Raw genomic sequence first — 6,000 nt, 5'->3', positions numbered from 1 at the left:
TTTGCTGTAACTTTCTTTCAAATTAAAAACAGAATCCTTCATAAGAATCATTGTTTTCGATATGTATTCACTCTTTTCGGTAAATTAAAAAAAATGCATTAATTGTGGTACATGTTATTTGGGAACAAGACTGCATCTTTAACATTATATGTTGTAATAATAGATGAATATAAACAGCTACATGTAGAAAAAAAGCATTTAGACTTATACTCAAAAGACTAGGATTATATGAATAATAGGTAAAATGAGACAGATATATTAAGAAGTTAAATTATAAATTAAAGTGAAATTTAGTGCAGATCAGATGTGTGAAAAAAAAGAGGGCCCTGTCCCATCGGAGTGTTAGAGGGAAATAAAGCAAATAGGCTGTACACTCAGTATAAGGATGGGGACCTTCCTCAGAACATGTTGGTTATTATTAGTATGTTATGGTTATATTTACGTACCTTTTCTAGCCGTTTATATATAAGTGTAATTGTACAATTTAAGGGGGATTCGCGCCGCTTTATCCGCTATTCTGATGGGTTCTGTAATATGAGATTCTAAATTGACAGCTAGATGTCTTATAAATCTCTTATTTGCATCTTACTGCAACACTATATACAAATTTTCCCTCTTATTTCTTTCGCGTGTACATTAAACATGGTGACTAACAACGCTAACAGACCGGTTAAGTAGACCTCTAATTAATAAAGTAGTAAAAATAATGAAACGAGTGCTACCGTAGTGGACACATAGTCAAAGTGTGATCTAACCTTTAAACTATGCGGTTGTGGCTGTGACGTCATTTCGCGGATCAACAAAGAAAATGGCGGCCGGTACGATATTAGTTGTATTGTTACTGTGATATTCCTTTGTTTCCATTATACAGTATTGCATCTTCCACTTCATATTTATGTAATTCATATTTCAATAAGCTTATTATATTTTTTCTCGTTTCATGTGATGTGCAGACGGCAGACAAGTAAGTTTGTTCAAAATTTCATCTAATTATTACACTTCCGGTTTAAACCTAAAACAATCATCACTGACATCAGACAACTATACGATGTGATGCTGACAGAATTTGTGTGCAGAAGTTCAACAGTTCAGATTAATCATGGCAGTGAAACTTGGGAATATGAATCAGGGGCCAGAATAGCTTATTGCCCCTGATTCAATTGATCTGGTTTCAAGATTTCAAGGCGCTCAAGTTATTTCTGATTTCGAACCAAAGGTGTCCGTCACACAGCCTTGACACTACAATATGGCTCTTCAGTGCTTTGATATAGTTTAGATAGTTATGATATTCTTTTAGTGTCCAGGCTGTGTGCAGCCACAGGGGCAGAGTGCATTGTTATCACACACCCCTATGACCACGCCCCCAACCCCCTCAAATATTATTATTATATTATTTTATAATCTTTGTAAAGTTAGTACCAATGTTAAAGGAAAAGTACCAAAAAAAATGCCATTTCAAACCCCAGATACAAAAAAACATGCTACTGGACAAACCAGCTACCTGCTAATTTCACCCAAGTTTACTAGACTAAAAATGCATTATCCTGCTATGGCAGCATCAATTCAACATGTGTGCCATTTCTGTGCAGCACCGCCCTGCCCTGTTTAAAACGTGGCTGAAACCCTTATTACTTATGATCCAACTTTATTTTCAATAAGCCACGTAAAATTCTGAAATAAATTCTCTGAAAATCAAATATTCGCCAGTAATTGTGCAATGTTATGGTGTTAGCAATAACTTTTCATTAGGGTTGCGTACTGTTCAAGATTTATACCGATACCAATGAAACGATACGGTATTTTAACTATACTGATACTAAGCAAATAACTTAATGGTTTCTACCTATGAACTGCAAGGTTAGAGTATTGATCAACTTATTGACTTACATTCACTGTAAGTACTGACATACACTAATAGTGAAAGTGGTGTTGATAATCTACTAACACTTCACCAGTGTTTTCAGAATTTGGATTTTGAGCTTTTATATACCTTTGCAATCAAACTAAATTAAAGTGATATGAATCATGTTAAGGTTTATAACAGGAACACATATGCCTGAAACATTTTTTATTTAAACAGTAAACAATGTGATCAACTAACAAGGAAACAAATCCTATTGTAGACTAGATAGACTGACACTTTGAATACTGCTGACATGGGTATACCATAAGCAGGGTTCGAATTTAGACTCGCATACTCGCAAAATGCGAGCGACATTTGCAAATTGCGAGTGACTTTTATTCAAGCTCGCAAAATTCTGCGAGTGGCTTTTTCTAGACCACAAAATGTTAAAAAGACAGTAGAATAAATATGAACTTAATTCCGCTGCGTAGTCGAGTGTAAACACCATATAAGTGGCATGTTTACACTACCAGTATAAAAAAGATAGTACGGAGTCACGCTCTAGTAAGTTTTCAAAAATAGAACATATACGGAAAAGGCCGAGTTTTATCTCGAATCTTTCCGAGGCGTGCATAATACAAAGTGAATACAAATGACGTAATCATCGCGCACTATACTGTATGTAAACCCCATCAACCTTTGATATATTTCCGCCGAACTGCCAAAGTGAATAGACTTCGTCGATCGATATATTTCATGGTCCAGAACATCCTCGCTAATTTAATTTTACTGTTTCTTTCATTTATTAAAATTTATAATGTTATTGCTTTTAATACTTATAGATTTAATGAAATCTGTACCGTGCTTGTCGAATGGATATTACCCGATGGTGAGGGTAAATATACAAAGTGAACAATGTCAAATTATTGGACAGCTTTGTAATCAAAAAGCGTCTAGCATCTGATGAGTCTTTCCGTACTCCCCAAAAAGAAAAAGCCATAAACAAGTTCTAGTAGTTGAGTTACTCAAGATTGATACGTTTTAATATTCATAATTTGTCTTCGGTGTAAATTTCTACTTAAATTAGACAATATTACAAGGGAATAAAGCAAATAATCAAATTGCAAGTTGATTTTTCATTTTGCGAGTTGCCTCAAAAAGCACTCGCAAAATTTTGCGAGTGCTCCTCAAAGTTAAATTCGAACCCTGATAAGATTCATATATGCACTCGTAAATATTAATAAAACACAACTATTTAACAATTGAGATCTACAAACAAGTACCATGGTAGACTAGGTAGGTAGACTATTATAGGCTGACTTGTAAAACACTTCAAATTAGTATATAAGACAACATAACCAAAATATTTGCATTTACGGTCAACAAAAAAGTTACGAATTAACAAAGTTTAAGTTATTCTATATAAGAGCTCCAGATAAAGGAGAATCTGTGTACATATATTATAAAATCAAGCTTTATATCACTAACTAGTTGAATAATGAGCTAAAAAAACTTTACAATTAAGTATTCCTGCTACACAAAAAACATTTTCAATATCATACATGCATTAAAATTGAGTTTCCACTATACCAGGGATGATAAAATTCCGGATTAATCCGGAATTCCGGATTTAAGGCCTCACGGATCGATTTTGAGATTAATGTAAATCCGTTGAGTTTTTTTCTAGGGGGGGGGGGGTACAGGGACCGAATCGAGCTCAGTTTGAACAACATGGGTACGAAAGGTGAGTTTTTCGGAAGTGTAAAGCCGGAAATTAACGAACCTATTTACGTCTTGGCAATCGAGCTATATGATTGGTTAAGATAGCATCCGGTGATAACGGAAATAACCGATGGGACTAGAAGACAATATCCGGATGGTCGTATCCGGATATGACAGACGAATAAACGGGTATTGGAAAATTGGAAAAAAAAACGACCACCACCAACTTCGAAACATAGATTCGTCGATTTAAAGGGTATATTTGCCATTTATTTTTAAGAGAAATTCCCGAAACGTTTCTTTTTAAGTTTATAGAAAGTGATCAAACTAATAATGAAATTTGCGCATGTAGCATTATTTCGGACATCCCGATTCGGATTGTGTCATAATAATCGATTTTTATTTTACAAATTATTATTTTACGCTGTAAACCGTTTCTTTATTATTCTCATAATGTCTGAAGCATTGTTCTCAATAAGAAGTGGCTGTTGACCACAATGGGAGGTTCAAATGAAAATTGGTTTGGTTCAAATTAAAAGAAAAAAGAAAAAAAGAATAAATATTTTGTAGTAGTAATACATATTACGTAGAGGCAGTCATTTTATTTTCTATTTGAGACAGTTCAACAAAACCTCTTGAGGACCCAGTTTGAGTGAGATTTAAATTATATAGTTGTAATTTGTATTTCCAGGTATGTTGATGGTTACAAAAGTCAGGGATGAACAGATACCTCAGCCAATGCATCCAGTTGTTCCTGTCATTGACTGACAATTCAATCCAGAGGCCATGATACTTGGATTTATGACAGAACATGCTCCCTGGCACCACAGTAGTGTGTCTTACTTAAGACACTTGCCAAAGGTACAAAAGCTCTCAGCGAATTAAAACTTCAAAGGTGTACAGCATCATACAAGATGACTTACGGAGTGGCTAGCCATTTCAATGATGAACATGTGGAGGAGTTAATGGATCTCGGTTTTGTTTCAACTAAGACAAGTCAACAAACACACTGAGAAAACTGTTTCAGCTATTTTTCTGCTATAGAGAAAGAAATAGTGTTGAGACATTTGGCCTCCTTAAAAATCACAAGGGCTGATTCTGAATCAATTTTCATAGAAATTGAAAGCCAGTTTGAGAGACTTGAACTGCCGTGGGACAATCTAGTTTGTGTGCTACTGGACTCGTTTAACACCATGAGGGGAAAGAATCTGGCTTAGAGACCATAATACGTCAAAGTCCACCATGTCCACAACGGCTACGCTGTCAAAGCATTTAAGTCCAGTTTGGATATTACTTGGAATAATATATATAATAATTAATAACATTATATTTTCATCAAATGTGCAGAAATGGAATAAATATTCTTTATATGATACATAAAAATTGAATAATTAACACTTACAATAAACATTTGCAAGCATGATAATTGATATGTTGTTCATTATTATAAATCAAACATCCCACAGTGTAGACTGTTCATACACAGCCATTTGATCATAGCCAGTTGAGTTTTATGGGAAGTGGACAACTGAATCAAAATGTCAGGTACATGTCTAATGCCTGTGACTTCAGGTAGAAAAAAGTAAATTTAACTTTGTTTAAAGACAAAGGTGTTAAACTTCACTGCTAAGATTCCTGATAATTGTTCTGATTGTGGATGTCTCGTGTTGAACATAATTATATCTACCAAACCGAAAGGTGTACTCCTTGAACACTATTCTAAGGCAAAAAAGGGTATTAGAATCCCTGAAATACGGACAGCTTCGGGGGGCTTCGCCCCCCTTGTCCCCCCACCAGGGCTTTGCCCTGGACCCATCGGGGGCCTTAAGCGGCCCCCTGAACCCCACGCAGACATTTTCAGGATTGGCAACTTGGCTCTGTTATCATCCCTGCTATACACAACTAATAGGTAGAGAAGTATTTTAAGTACCGGTAGTGTTGTAGGTAGATTGAATATTGAGCAAAATATTGTGAGCTTTGTAGGCAGTTGCAGAGGTGCTCTGATTGCCCTTGTTACTATTTACTTTATATATCATTTGGGATTTACTTTCATATCATTTGATCAATCTTCATTATTTATACAGAATTGAATAAGAAAACCGAACAAATAATAGAAAATTATTATTGTTGTTTTATTATCATGTTTCAATTGAAACGCTGTTTATCATCCAAAGAAACAGATAAAAAATATTTTTGACAAAATTCGTATCTAAAAACAAGGCTCACTTAATGTTTGCAAATTAGTTTCGTATTTATTTGTTAGTTAAAATATAAACATAGTGAAAGAAACACATTATGTTTTAGTTTATAATTTGTTTACAATGGTTTCATCTTTATTGACTGGAATAACAACACTTGGAAAAATATTTCTAATAGTGCGAAACGACTGGTAATTCGTGTTAACGTAAAATGTCACCCGTAATTTTTATTAGCAT

The 6,000-nt window shown here is 34.5% G+C and overlaps 1 protein-coding gene across 1 annotated transcript in view; it reads left to right on the top strand.

Moving 5' to 3' along the window:
* Positions 1-958: 958 nt before the first annotated feature.
* Positions 959-6,000, top strand: part of LOC128230302 (septin-1-like) — a 32,366-nt gene continuing 27,324 nt past the window's right edge. The window contains exon 1 of the mRNA XM_052942471.1: positions 959-964. The gene's annotated coding sequence lies outside the window, so the exon portion shown is untranslated. The remainder of the gene's footprint in view (positions 965-6,000) is intronic.

Source organism: Mya arenaria, chromosome 4 (genome assembly GCF_026914265.1).
Source record: "Mya arenaria isolate MELC-2E11 chromosome 4, ASM2691426v1".
Lineage (NCBI taxonomy): Eukaryota > Metazoa > Mollusca > Bivalvia > Myida > Myidae > Mya > Mya arenaria.
The sequence above is the reverse complement of the archived record's forward strand: the minus strand, read 5'-3'. Positions and strand labels throughout refer to the sequence as shown.